We start from the raw sequence: 15,304 nt of genomic DNA, 5'->3' as shown, positions 1-15,304 counted from the left end.
TGTGCATGTGTGAATATCTTATTGCATGCAAGCTCGATGTGTGTGTGTGTGTGTGTTCATGCTTGATGCGTGTGCACGTGTGTGTATATGGTCTAATATGTGCTTAAGGAGGTGATTTTATGATTGAAAAATGATTTTCAAAGCCAAGTGAGTCTTGCATGTGCCTTGTGTGTACATAAATCGGAGGTTTCAAGGTTGGAAACCCCGAAATTGGGCACCACCGAGAAACCACTGCCACCGGTGATGAACTCCGGTGAACCGGTGGTGAGTTGTGATGTGAAAAACTGAACTCTAATACCATAAAATTTGATTTTGATGTCTGCATGCTTGGATCGTTGAAATTTCAAAAAGGGTTTTGGATTTCTAAAAGTTAAATTGATAAGTGTTTATTAGAAATAAGTGATGAATTGATTATGGATTGATTTGTGATTGAAGGATTAAGAGAAACCTTTTGCATGTGTTGTTTTCTTGAAAAACCCGAATGGTTTTGATCCTTGGAGTGATTAATTTGATTTTTCTTGTTGAATAAAATAATTAGGGATTGTTGTTAGAAGGGTTAATGGATTAAAAGGAGTGAAATTATTGTTGCATGCTAAGTTTTGGTCCGAGTTTTGTACTAATGAAAAAGGGAGTTAAAATTTTGTAACTTGATTCTTGGTTAATTAGCTAGTCTCGAGATTTGCATGTTGATTTGCAAGAAGAATTAGTGATGCATGTTAAAGTATAGCCTTGCATGTAAATGTCAAGTTAAAAATAAGCTAAAAAGGATGAGTGTTTGAATAATCTCAAGTTTTTAAGCAAATCTAATGCTTGCATGTCAATGTTCGACCCTTGAAATTGTGTTTTGTGGATATAGCCGAATGGAATATAGATATAAAAGGAATTGAATTGATGCTAAGTCAATGCATGAGTAATTTTAGAGATTCTGTGATTTATATGATTGTTTGGGTTCGAATTTTGATGTTAAAAGAGAAGAAAATGATTCTTTTTAAAGATTTTTAATTATGTTATATGTTTATGTGAGCTAAGTGGAGATTGATTGATTTTGAAAACCATAAGTGATAATTATGGTCGTAAAGGTTTAGTTGTAAATAAATCATGTACTCGTAAGAATTATATTAGTGTGATTTGAGAAAATAAGGATAAGCAAGTATGCTTTGATTGTTAAGTATATAAAGATATAAAAGTTACGAGAAAGGGATATGCTATATGCTATGTACTTATGTGTATAAGCTATAATCATATACTCGAGTCAAGGATATAATCGAGTTATCGTATTGAGTGATCGTTCCGGGAACGAGAGTTGAGAAATTGATTAAGGTTTTGGTTTTATTATAGATTCAGAGCGTGAGGGCATTCAGGCTAGGAAAGGAAATGATATACTAGGTGGCAGTAGTTCAACCTTCAGGAAAGCAAATTCAGGCAAGTAACTCTGATTACTTGTATAAATGGTTATAAAGAGAATGTTGTTCATACCATGTAGAGTATTGAACTGTTTAATTATGAAACCTTGATATTGATTTGAGATACCCTGCCTTTGTTCTTGATAAACAGTTATTGATAAGCTTAATGATTCAACCCTTTGATAATCTATTCTTTCTGTTCAAGTTATTTATTAAGCCATGGATCATATTGAACCCTCTGATTATCCTTGTTAACCCTATATAATGATACCTTGTTTTCCTGATCACTCTATTGATCCCTAAACAGATGTTGATCCTTCTAACCTAAGTGCCTTGTTATCCTTGATACAGAATCCTTATGAATTGTTCCTTGTTTATCTTTGAATTACTCCCTGAACTTTGTTTCCTTAAAATCTGAATTAAGAATGAGTTTCGACTTGAAAGAGTCCGAATGATTTCAAGTTCTTGGCAATGATAAAATGAGTTTTAGGAAACCTATTTGTTTTTCCAACTCAAGGTTTTCCAAATGAATTCCTGATGGATTGGATTGGGACGTAAGAGGCTAGTGGGACTAGTCCAGTTATGGTAAGAAGCTAGTGGGGCTAGTCCAACTTAAGGCTGAAATTATGCCGATTGGTACCTTAAAGACCGGAATGGAGGTCGGTACGGGCTGATCACCCGTATATAATGAAATGGAAAGATAAAGTGATCCAATCAAGGGTTCTAAATGATTATTTAAAAAGGGAACTGAAACTTTCTGTTCAGTAAATTGATTCTTGAAAATGAAAATGGTTTATATTGCTTTGAAAAGAGTTGATTATGTTATTGTGAAGCTTAAAGCTCGAGAACCCTGATTCTTGAATTTGTTGATCATATGATTGATTCAATATATTGAAATACTGTTGCTTTCCTCTTTTGAAAGATCTATTATGATCCTTTAATGATTTGTGATGAAGGTCGGCTTTCGTCCTGCTTTGAGCCTTGTTCCTTGAAAGCCCCACATTATCCTTCAAAACCTTTCCTTAACCCAAAAGCTGGAAATCTTCCACCTAGAACAAATAAAGTAGAATGCCCTGAGTTTGGTAAAGCACATTGTGAATTGATATTGTAGAACTGCTATATAGTTACTTGCTGAGTTTTATACTCATTTGTTTTGTTTTAATCTAACCATGGCAGTTAAGCAAGAAGATGGCCAGGCTTAGGCGCACTGCTCGTAAGAGCGTACCTGGTGGTCCTTACTGTGTTGAGGGCTTCCAGTTGCCAGAGCAGGTAGTGGTAATTAAGAGTGAGCTCGTGCCTAGAAGGAAATGTTTAAAGATACAATGGGTTATCTGTCGGTTCCCAGCCGGAATCGATATTGTTTATTTAATAATATTTTGGGTTGTAAGTTATATTTTATGATTGGTAGTTGTAATCTTGTCTCATACTTTATCCTGTTGATCCTGTTAGTAGTTAATCGAGGTTTATGCTTATTTAATTACTAGATTAGAGGTGTGTGAGTCCTCATTTCCTAATCCCGAGATTGAGGGTGTCACATCTAACCCACTCCACAGTTCAAAGTCTCAGTACACGGAGAAAGAAAGAATGTATTGGCAGACGAAACCCGTAAGAGAACCACAGGTCGGGAATCGCTTGGAACCCTTCACGAGGAGATCTCCATATTCGATCATCATAACTAGGAGGGAAAACAGCGAATCCATCAGAAAAAGTACAATAGCTTGACAATACACCAAGATCAAGATGAGTCTTGTGATACACACTCGGGGCTTTGTAGGGCCTCTGAGACTTGAAGAACTTTATATGAGTATCCAACACCATGGCCCCAACGTCAGTATCAAACCCAGAAACAGAGCCACCCACACCTTCAACTTTAGAATTGCCACTAGCAAACTCACCCTTCTCGTAATCTTCAGCTTCATAATCAACCCAAAATCGAGAGAACTCCCCAGAACCAGACAAAGGCATGGACACATGACCTAACAGATCCAACCCACTAAAAATATATTCTGACCCCTCTGATTGAAGCCCCTTTTTACTATTGACTCGACCGGAAGACTGACTCATATTTGAAGTAAGGAAAACACTAAGAAGAAGCAAATATATAATAAAAAAGAAGAAAAGAAAGAATTATAATACCTACGAAAAGAACTCTGGGAGAAGACAAGCTCGTCCGATAAACACCCTGCAAAAGAAGTTTAATCAGCCATTTATATTAAATACCACGACAATTGATGAAGAGAAGATGAAGAGACGAAGGGGAAATCTTTGGGTTTTCAAGGTTAAATGAGCACAAAAAAGAAGAGAAGGCAGTTATGTAGTTCAAAAAGTGGCTTAAAGTTCAATATATATATATAATGAAGAAAACGTGTGTATTAAAAAAAAAGATCAGGAAGAGCAAATAAAAAAAGAAGAACGCAAATCATCAAAAACAAAAGCTCTTTGGACTCAATAGAAGACAAGCCCAAAATCTAAATGTTTCTAACTCCATGGGGGGACTATTGTTAGGGCCCAGGCCCAACACCAGGCCCAATAAGCTAAAGAGGCCCAATTGACTTTACTATAAATAGGGGAAAGACTACTTGTAAGAGGGTTGGTTATTTAGACTAGGATTAGATACTTAGGCTCAACAGTGGCGCTAGAAGGAGGGGAGTAATCTTCAAGAGGTTTTAATGGAGGGATTCAGTCCAAATCACCAGAGTAGAAAGGAAGCATCAAAGCATACACCGGAAAATCAAGCTCCACCAATAAAGGAAGTGAGGGCATTATTGAAATTCTATGAGTGTTATTGCTTGAAAAAGATTAACAATACTCTAATTACTTGATCCATTGAATTGCTATATTTCTATAAGTGGTTTGGTATAAGCATGGTGGAACTTAACTCTTCTTGAATTTTAGTTATTTTATTTTAAACAGAGTTAATTTGCATTAGTAGTTAGTTAAAACTTCTCAATACTCGTTCTTTCTCTATAATAGCTAAACTGAAATTCTTGAAACAGTCTGTTTATGGATTCAACCCGTACTTTCTAGTTTCTGCTAACAACAGAACTGTGCGGGCGTACACTTGCAGTATTATAATTTTACACATCGATGTTTGTTATATATAGAAATGTTTATTTTTCAAGAAATAATAAATAAGAACCCTAGTGTCTTTCCTAGAGTATAAGAGAGAATATTTCTTGAGAAGAAACACCGTACTTGCAGCTGCGTAATTACTTTGTAATTTACGAATTATTTCTTCAATATTAATTTCAGGTGGAATGTCAAAAAATCACCAGAAAATTTTAACTATTGTTGTTATTTCTTTTCAGATGTTTTAATCAGATTTTAAAATAGCGAATTCATAAAAGAATTTATGATTTCTATTTAACCCTCACTCTTTCTATAAATGCCTTATAATTATTTAACAAAAAACGGCTTCCTTTATAAGAATTTAAAGCACAATTATCTATCTAGGAATCTCCGAGTACAAGACAATTTAATTACAAATTTTGATGACATGATGAATTTCCTGTGACGATTAGAGTACACTAGTTTTTTTTTGAATGCACTAGTTTTATTCGTACTTATTTTGTATAGAATATAATTTTTCTAGAGGGCACTCATAAATGCTTGAGGGTATTTTATATTCTCTAAATTAATATTAAATTTTATATTCTCTAAATTTTTGAGGGTATTTGCTTACTCTTCAGTTAGATGATATAATTTTATAAATGAAGAAAACTATGTCGCTCCGAGTCGTATTCTTGATTTTTATCAATGAAATATAATTTTTTTAAAAAGGAAAAATAAATTGAATCGTCCCTCAACTATTACCATCTTATTATTTGGATCCCTGAACTAAAGATTCTGTATTTCAGGTCATTTAACTTTTAGATTTTTTCCCATTAAATCCATCTGTTAAAAAGATTTTAACGACCGTCAGAATATTGCTCAGGAAAATCCAGTCACCGGAAAACTTAGAACTTAAAAAAATCTGGGAAATTCTATTACATCTCAAAAAATCAACTAAAAATAGCATTACATCCACAATTAACAGATCTATACATATGTATCAATGAAATCAAAAAATGGGCTTGATTTAAAATTTTCCGGTCAAAATTCAAAATTTCCAGCGAATATTATAATTTGGCCATCGGAAATTTGAAATTACACCAATTATAAAATACGAAGTTAGGCAGAAGTTGAGTTTAAAATTATGGATTCTAAGTGCAATATAATTAATTGAGTTTATAGTTATGTTGGATACATGTTTTAATTTATTATTATAAAGAATTTTTATGAAACTGTTAACCAACCGATCAAATGAAATGATGTTTCACTTAGAACATCTCCAACATTACAAAATTTTTACTTAAGAGTCTAAGTGGCAAGTCATAATTACAATTATAAAGATTATATAAAACTATTATGCACTTGTACAAATTTATTAGCTAAAATTTTAGCCAACCCCATATTAGCCATATTTATTGAACCTCTGTATCAATGTACCAAATCATTTGTTACCATTTACAAATAATGATAACATAATTTTTTTAAAATATAGTTAACCCTTATAACCAACTCCGCTGAAGTACAATCACTTCCGCCTTCAATATTTTATACTCCCTCCGTTCTATTTATTTCTTTACTGTTTCATTTTAAAGCTAATACAAAATACAGTTATATTATTTATTTTCAAATATTTTTTATAAATATTAAATATTTATATTTTAGTTAAATTGGATAACTATATTTTATAAGAGGTCTGGTCCTCAATATAAAAAATTTGATGCGACGGAAAAAATATTAATAACGTAATCATTTTAGTCTGTCAATACAGAATCATGGATATTGAATCTTATTAAAAAAACTTATGGGAAAATATCCTGTACACCATGTGAAACCGACTCAGATTAGTCGAGTTCTAATGAAAAAACCGATTTATGATCGAAAAGTTAGTAACCAATTAAATAGCAATCAACTAAACTACATAACGGCGTTCAGTCATCCGAGTCCTATACTTTTTTGAAATGTAGCAAAGGCGACGAGACGATCTAAATAAAGGGTCTGTAGCCAAAATTTACAAACATGTTAAAATCATTCCATACTCGATGCATGTTCATATGATCTGTCAAAAGCTATACACATGATAGACATTTATGGTTCCTACGAGTTGTCAGAGAAAAATACTGATGATGGTATGTGCAGGTACACATACACGCATCTACTGTAAGGGTAAAGTGTAGTTTATTTAATGATCAGCCCTCTGAAGTAGCGTGGTGGATTAATTACGTAAAAGTAATGCTAAAGAAGGGTTTAACCAGGCAAACACTAAAGATAGAGAGAAACGGCGAAAATCTGGGCCATGTAACATTAGTGCCTAACGATGGTTCGGATGAAAAACATACTTTTTAAGATGGCACTGAAAGAGAGTATGATGTTGTCGGTCATTTGATATTAACGCCTATGGATGGTTCTAGTGGTGATCTAGGTCTTATTGTGGTTATCATTGAAGCTATCTGTATCAAGTACACACGTCCCTCACATCAGCCTCCTGTGCCTAAAAGGCTTTTCCCTGGCCTGTTTGGATAGTTTGATGTATCAAAATTTTATATCAGATTAGGGCACAGGTGCAATCCAAGACTATATTTAGGAAAAATTTAGTATTTTTGTTTTTCGAACGTTCTAGTTGCAATTTATTGATGTTTTGTTTATTCAATAAGATATTTTCTGTTACTGGCAAATGTGAACCCTTGTCTTATATGGGAATCAATGAGTCCTTGCTTTCATAAGGTTTACTTACAATGAGAGTTAACTATCCTGTTTTATTTTTGTGTTAAACATTTTTAGACAAAATTTGGCATATGCAGGAGAAAGCCGAAATAGGTAGGCAAAAAATTGAGTTTAGCCAATCTGAGAAGAAGCTTAAAACTTAGTTGGGATTGGCGATTCGAGGTTGCTTTGGATGAACAGGCCTCTATTCATTCATGAAAAAAAAAGAACTTTAATGATTCGACATGAAATTCATACCTGCAATCAACTGGTTATATCTCTCTGTCCTGCATTTAGCTGCCTCAATTTGTGGGTAGTTGTCTATTTCATCAGCAAAGCTGTCACTAGCATTAGGTCCTCCAACAATGGCCCAGCAAGAAGATATAGAACAACAACAAAAATGAATTACAGTCTTTCTTTTCTTTATCTTACAACCTCTTAGAATCAATCATTTTTTTTAAATGTGGCAAGACAATTTTACTAAGACTCTAAACAGGTAATGCAGTGAAAGGAAAATACAGACTGAGGGTGAGAGTTGCAAGCGTTGATTACTAATATCGCAAGTCTCGACTCTCAATCTCAAACCTGTAGGTTCTGTTGCTTCTAATGATACTTTCTTTAGGTTATTGTTGTTACTATCTGGGCTGAGTTGTTAAAAGCCTAATAGTTATTATTTATAAGCTCTACTTTCAATGACCAAAAGTTATGTTATTCTCAAATGTACTTAAATGCAAGTCAAGCAAGAGTTTCTACACATGGCTATTATAATATTTGAATCATTCGTTGAGAAGGTAATACTTCTACTTGAATTTAGCAGCAGAAAAGAAAAAAAATCTTCTACTCAATTAACTTTTAAGTGTCAGCACTGATTTAATTCACACATTTTAAAGAACTGCAATCATACTTGTGTATTGTTAGACTATTTAAACTTAATTTTCGTTAACTGTTTTTCCATAAATTTTGTATGCAGAACACAGTTTGTACATGGATCAAGCTAGACTTGGGACTAAGTACAATGTTTTTGAATTTAGCATTTTCTATGAACTAATACATTATGTTCAACTCTCATTCTTTGCCAAAAGTTGATTTTCAGATAACTTGTAATGTACACTTAATGTTATGTGTGTATGCACATAAATACTAGAATTTTAATTGTTATGATATGTAATACCACTGCTGATATATCATCAGATGTTGTTGATGTAACTGATGACCCTACAAGTCAACTCACAATCAAAGTCAATGATAGTTAGTTAGAGAATTACAACTGTATTTAGCTGTCATTTCTGTTTTGTTAATATATAACCTGAGTGTAGTCTTATTAGTTAATCAGAACATATAGATATATCTCTCTCTTATCTTCATATAAGAATGTAACTTCAACCTTTATTTCAATGATGAAATTTGTTGCTTGATTAATTCATCTCTGTTGCACATAGCTCATATTCATTGTTGTGATATGGTATCAGAGCGACGATCGATTCGTATACAAGTTCTCCACTGCGTCTTCATTGTTACTTCATCTTCTTCGTATCTGATGACCCTACAAGTCAACTCACAAGAAAAGTCAATGATAGTTAGTTAGAGAATTACAACTGTATTTAGCTGTCATTTCTATTTTGTTAATATATAACCTGAGTGTAGTCTTATTAGTTAATCAGAACATATAGATATATCTCTCTCTTATCTTTATATAAGAATGTAACTTCAACCTTTATTTCAATGATAAAATTTGTTGCTTGATTGATTCATATCTGTTGCACAAAGCTCATATTCATTGTTGTGACATGGTATCAGAGCGGCGATCGATTCGTATACAGGTTCTCAACTGCGTCTTCATTGTTACTTCATCTTCTTCGTATTTTCCGTACGACGCCATTGTTACTATGTGTTTCACCTAGTTTTTTTCTTTAAATTGCATCTGTTTGATAATTATAATGATTTGCTGCTATATGATAACTTTTGATACTTAGATCTAATTTCTATATGCGTAAACAAACTTATTCTGCTGCTGTTTCATCGCCATCTACTCTTACAATGCCTAATCAGACTGCATCTACTAGTAACACTACTGTAATCGATGTGTTTCATCCTTATTATCTTCAACCTTCGGATAATCCTGAAATTTCTCTTGTTACTCAACCTTTAATGACTCAAAACTATCATCAGTGGATTCATTCCGTAAAAATAGCTTTATCTGCTAAGAATAAAGTAGGAATGATTGATGGAACTCTTGCTCAACCTCTGACTAGTACACCTCTACATCCTTTCTGGAATCGGTGCAATGATATGGCATTATCCTGGTTATTGAACTCAATTTCAACTGAAATTCGAGATAGTGTGGTTTATTTTAGTACAACAAAGGAGATTTGGGATGATTTATCAATCCGATTCTCTCAGAGCAATGTTCCACGCATTTTTCAGTTGAAGAAAGACTTAATTGCTCTTAACCGGGGATCTATGTCCATTACTGCATATTTTACTAAAATGAGAACTCTAACAGATGAACTCAATACACTAGCTCCAATTCCTAAATGCATTTGTGTGCAAAATGCTTGTGCATGTGGTGTGAGTTCAAAACTTGAATCTTATGAGCAGATTAACAACCTGAGTCAGTTTTTGATGGGCTTAAATGATGGATTCACAGGACATCATCAGGATAAATATTTCTTTTTGCATGGCTATCCTGACTGTCATCGTCTATATGGTAAACCTAAATCGAAGATGAAGGTCGCAGGTGTAAAAAAAGTTGCACAAGTATCTGCTAAGCCATCTTCTTCTACAAATATGATCAGTACTGCTAGTGTAGATGCTTTTTCAGAAGCTCAATGTGTTCAACTTACTAAAATGATTCAGGAGAGCATGAAATCTATGAGCAATTGGACATCTTCTACACACTTGTTAGGTATTCACAGTGTCTCCTCTGCTCACAATGCTTATACAATACATACCAAATCCAACATTACCTGGATATTGGATTCAGGTGCTACTGATCATGTTGTGTCTGATATTTTTTTACTCTGTCAACCTAAGTTTGTTAATACGGTCTTACATTTACCAAATGGAACTGTTGTTTCCATAAATCATATTGGCAATGATATGCTGACATCTGATATTGTTTTATCTGAGGTTCTTTGTGTATCCTCATTCAAATGCAATCTTGTTTCCATCTCAAAACTCACCGCTGATTCCTCTGTTTCTATTTTGTTCTCCAACTCCACTTGTCTATTATAGGACCCTTCCCTGAAGCAGATGGTCGAGATTGGTAAAATGAAAGCTGGATTGTACTCTCATACTGCTATTCCTAATACAACTACTTCTACTTCAAATTATATGTGCAATAGAGTCCATTCAGAACCATCTCTTGAAGATCAAATCTGGCATGCTAGATTGGGACATCCACCTGCTGTTATTCTAAACAAATTTTCTCTTCTTTCCAATGAGAATTCTTCTTTGTTTACAACTTGTGATGTTTGTATTAAAGCTAAGCAACACCGATTTTCTTTTCCCCATCACTCATTGTCTGAGTATGGCTTATTTGAACTCATTCATTGTGATCTTTGGGGTCCATACAAAGTGTATACTCATGGTCGATGCAATAGATTTCTTACTATTGTAGAAGAATTTACTAAATGTACTTGGGTTTATTTGATTTCTGACAAGACTGAGGTTCCAATTATTATCCAGAACTTTATTCAACTCATTAAAACTCAGTTTCATGCTGATATTAAAGTTGTTCATTTTGACAATGGTACCGAGTTTGTTAATAAAAATCTTCAAAGTTTCTTCTCTAATGCTTGTATAATTCATCACACATCCTGTTCTCACACACCCCAACAGAATGGGGTGGTGGAACGCAAACACCAACATATCCTTAATGTTGCTCGTTCTCTTATATTACAAGCATCTCTCCCTAAGTCATTCTAGGGGGATTGTGTTTTGGCCGCTGTTCACGTTCTTAATCTTCTTCCAGTTCAACAGTTGAAGTTTAAGAGTCCTTATGAGTTGTTATATAAGAAGTCACCTGATTATATCTCTTTAAAGGTCTTTGGTTGTCTTTGCTATATAGATGATGTTTATAGCGCTTCTGACAAATTTAATCCTCGTGGCTAGAGATGTTTTTTTCTTGGTTATCCGTTTGGAAAAAAAAGGATATCGAGTCATGCATTTAGACACTAAAAAATGCTATATTTCTAGGGATGTCATTTTTTGTTGAAAACATATTCCCTTTTCATACTTTAACTACTGATCCTTCTCCATTTATGTTTACTTCTCAATCTGAGAATAACCATCCTTTTCAGTATAATAATGAAATTATTCCAGCCTCTATTTCCTGTGACCATACTCCTGTTCTTTCAGAACCTTCTGTATCTATGGTTGAACAACCTATTCAATTTTTCAGACCTCAACGATCTAAACATGTCCCTAGTAAATTTAAAGATTACACTGGTTTACCAGAACTGGTTTCTAAGAATTCTGTTGCTGATGTGAATTTGTGTATGCATCCAATGCAAAAATTTGTGTCTTATCATGTCTTCAGACAACCTTATATCAAGTTTCTATCCAACATCTCCACTGTTCCTGTTCCTTACAGCTATAAACAGGTTGTAGTCCATAAACCATGGGCAGATGCTATGATTGCTGAAATTTCTGCTCTCGAAGACAATAAGACATGGGATATAGTATCACGACCATATAATAAGAATATTGTTGATTGCGGATGGTTATTCAAGGTCAAATATACTCCTGAAGGCACTATTGATAAATACAAGGCAAGGCTTGTTGCTCGGGGGTTTACTCAAACAATTGGAGTTGACTACTTTGAGACGTATGCTCATGTAGCTAATATGACTACAGTGAGAGTTGTCATTGCTTTGGCTGCCAAGTATAATTGGCACATCCATCAAATAGATGTCAATAATTCATTCCTCCATGGAGTGCTTAATGAAGAGATCTATATGAGACTTCCTCCAGGTTTCCAACAGTTATCAACCGTGTCTCATACTTTTCCTGCTGATGCTGAGTTGGTTTGTAGACTACGAAAATCTATATAAGGTCTGAAACAGGCACCAAGGGTGTGGAATTGTAAATTAGCTACTTCTCTTTTGCACTATGGGTTTGTTCAGGCAGCTTGCGATCACAGTCTTTTTACTTACGAGAAAGATGCTACATTTGTTGTGGTCATTGTGTACGTTGATGATATCTTAATCATGGGAAATTTTGCTGGATTAATTGCAAATGTCAAAACTTTTCTTCATTCTCAATTCAAGATCAAGGATATAGGGCCAATGAAATATTTTCTTGGCTTAGAACTTGTACATTATGCCACATGCATCTTTCTTAATCAAAAAAAGTATGCCCTTGATATCTTATCAGATACTGGTATGACTGCAGTGAAGCCTTCTGTGGTTCCTATGGAACAGAATCACAAGTTGATTGATAATACTTCAGCTTTTCTGCCCTCTGCTGATATCTCTATCTATAGACGTCTTGTTGGTAGGCTTCTATATTTGAGTATTACTCGTCCTGACCTCTCCTATGGCGTTCATATCTTATCTCAGTTCATTTCTTCTCCTCGAACTGATCATCTTGTTGCAACTTATAAAATGGTTCGATATATCAAAGGTACTGTTGACCAAGGTTTGTTCTTTCCCCATGATTCTTCTTCTCAACTCACTTCATATAGTGACTCTGACTGGGGTGGTTGTGCTGAGACTCGTAGATCATTGACAGGTTATTGTGTGGTTCTTAGTGATTCTCTCGTTTCTTGGAAGTGCAAGAAACAACCTACAGTATCAAACTCTTCTGTAGAAGCAGAATATCGCGCTATGGTTGATGTTTGTTGCTAAGTCAAGTGGCTTATTTCTCTATTGCAGACTCTTCAATCTGCTACACCTGTCCTAGTTTCCCTGTTCAGTGACAACAACCCTGCTTTGCACATTGCCTCCAATCCGGTATTTTATGAACGCACAAAGCATATTGACATTGATTGTCACTTTGTGCGTGATCAGTTCAAAGCTGGGTTGATTGCTCCTTCTTGTAACACCCCCAAATCCGGGGTCGGGGATCCGGGTTGTCACGAGTTCCATTTCCCTTAATAACACCCAATCTTAATAAATAATCAACTACTCTGTACTGTGACCCCACAATAAACACACACACCACAAGTTATAGTCTCAGAGATGAATATCCAAAAATAATCACAAGCCATTTTATTCCACAATTATCTGCCAATACACCTTAAAAGGGTTTCTGAATAATTTACATTTCTTTGCCATTATTACAATTCATAAATATACATAAATCTGGTACATCAAAAGTTGAAGCCTAGCCTATTGGTAGTTCCTACCTCAGCTACAGCGACATCAATGCCTATAGGAAACTGCGGAACGTTTCCTATCCGCTCGTGAATTGGGAGCTTGGTCATGTTCATTTTTCTATCTGTTGTTGTGTGATGAAAGAAGAAAGCAAGGGTGAGCAGCAAGCCCACCAAAATAATATGCATAATGATTTACAATATATGAGCATTCTCATATTACTCATGAAAGTCTTGGTCAAGAAGAAATGAACCAAGTTTGATATCTTACCGTGACCAAGTCGCAAAATATTCAGTATATATGTACATATATACTTTTCACAATCTTTGAAATCCTTTGAAATGTATAATATACACAGAGTTCCCATTTATAACTGTATAAAATATCGTTGCAAGGTGATCTCATATATCTAACCTTGTCTCAACGTTTTTCTGAAAATCTTTGACATGCATAAGATAATCATTTGCTGGATATAAGTTTAAAAGATGAAGTTACAAGATACTCCATTATACTTATATCTTTTCCAAATACTACTTGAACTACCACCGTTCAAGTTATAATTAGTTTCAAAAGTTCATCACATAGATGAGACTACAAGACAAGATTTGAATAGATTCAATCTTTGAACATCATTATAAATAATGAAGTTACGAGATACTTCATTAAGTCCCGATATATATACACCTATATATATATATATACATTTCATACACTCCTTGAAAACCTCTGTTATGAAAATTATAAACAGAGTTGCAATATCCAATGAATTTGGAAAGGAGAAAACCTTGGCATAAACCTGATATCTTGATGATCATGCAAAGATACCAATAAGTAACCTTTTCTACTAGTAGATGGATGAATCCCCCACCGGTCATCACCCTGGCCACATAAGGACCTTGTGCTGGACCGCCACCCGGCCTCTTACGCGTTGATGGACTACCACCCAGTCACTTACACTTTGATAGACTGTACCCCGGCCTGACGCTTATGCCGACTCAATTAGATGGACTTACTTCTCGAACATTGGGCAAGTAATCAAATTGTTTTCTCAAAACAGCAACCACGTTGCGAATGTAAAATACACCACAGAGCCGGATCCCCCAGGTTTTGAGCGAGTATTTAAATCCCCTTCGAAAGGAGGATCTTAAATATAAAAGAATGAGTTTTGGGATCCGCCCTAACTTTTAGAAATCATTTTGAAGACTCGAAAACATTTTTAAGAATGTTTGGAGTACTGCTGATTTATTAAAATAAATCAGTCCCGATATATTAGAAATATCTGAATATTATTATTTAAATAATATTCTCATAAAGATAACCCTTATAAAAATAATCAAAGTAGAAAATTTAAAACTCATACTTGAAATGGATATTAAATAACCAAAGATATACTTATATGAAAGTACTATCTTTATTTGAATAATCGAAAATAAGTTTGATTATCGAAACATTATTCTTTAATAAAATAAAGAATATTATTAAATAATAAGCGGAGTCATAATACCTCGAATGAATATTATAAATAATATTCATTAAATAAAATAAACGGAGTCATACATCCTCAAATGAATGTCCAATTAATAATCATTAAATAGAATAAACAGAGTCATAAGTCCTCGAATGAATATTCAAATAATATTCATTAAATAATATAAAGTTATCGAATAAACCTTATTCGATTAATAGTTTTGAAAACTATTCATATATATATAAATATATATATATAATATACTCGGGAGCATCGACTCCCGGTTTAGAAAATGTTTGCCTTTTGGTCCCCTATACTAAGGGTATACGCAACTACTGCTTATCTCTAACATAGGTATTATGCAA

This window comes from Apium graveolens, chromosome 9 (genome assembly GCF_009905375.1).
Source record: "Apium graveolens cultivar Ventura chromosome 9, ASM990537v1, whole genome shotgun sequence".
NCBI classification, from domain to species: Eukaryota; Viridiplantae; Streptophyta; class Magnoliopsida; order Apiales; family Apiaceae; genus Apium; species Apium graveolens.
Note: the sequence above shows the minus strand (reverse complement) of the source record.